The sequence below is a fragment of the Rhinolophus sinicus genome, chromosome 16 (genome assembly GCF_057876585.1).
Source record: "Rhinolophus sinicus isolate RSI-liver-muscle chromosome 16, RSI-T2T, whole genome shotgun sequence".
Taxonomy (NCBI): Eukaryota; Metazoa; Chordata; class Mammalia; order Chiroptera; family Rhinolophidae; genus Rhinolophus; species Rhinolophus sinicus.
Genome location: NC_142516.1, coordinates 171,686,024 through 171,686,591, shown reverse-complemented (window position 1 = coordinate 171,686,591; position 568 = coordinate 171,686,024).

Sequence of the window (568 nt, the reverse complement as noted above, 5' to 3'; positions counted from 1 at the left end):
CCTCTCCACAGATACCCACCATGCAGTCATGGGTATGTTTGGAGTCAGGGAGATAGATGAAAAACCTTTTTGGTGACTTGTTCATAGAAAATACATAGAGCCCTAATGGAGCCCTCACTTCCTATGAAACAAATACCTTAAGCTGATGGAGGAGAGATACGTAACAAACCTATCCATTCCTGGAGCAGGTGAAAATCCACTGTAGCCATGGAATATGGAAATAATAATAATAATAATAGTAATAATAATAATAATAATAATAATAATAATAATGCCTCTACTATATAGGAAAGTGCAGGGCAAAGTCCTAGGCCCAAGAATCTATTTTACTATCTTAAGAAAGCTTCTACAGCTAAGAGAAGAGCAAGATACTCTATCTCCAGAAAATCCCAACAAAGATGCTGAGATGTTTGTTTGAAAATAAGATGATAGGAAAGATCACTGAAAAATACACACTTTGGATAACTCAGCACACCGAGCCCGCTTAAGCATAATACTGGAGAATGAAAAACACAAAACGATCCCTGACCCTTAAAACATACTGAATGAAATCAGTAAGAGTTGAACA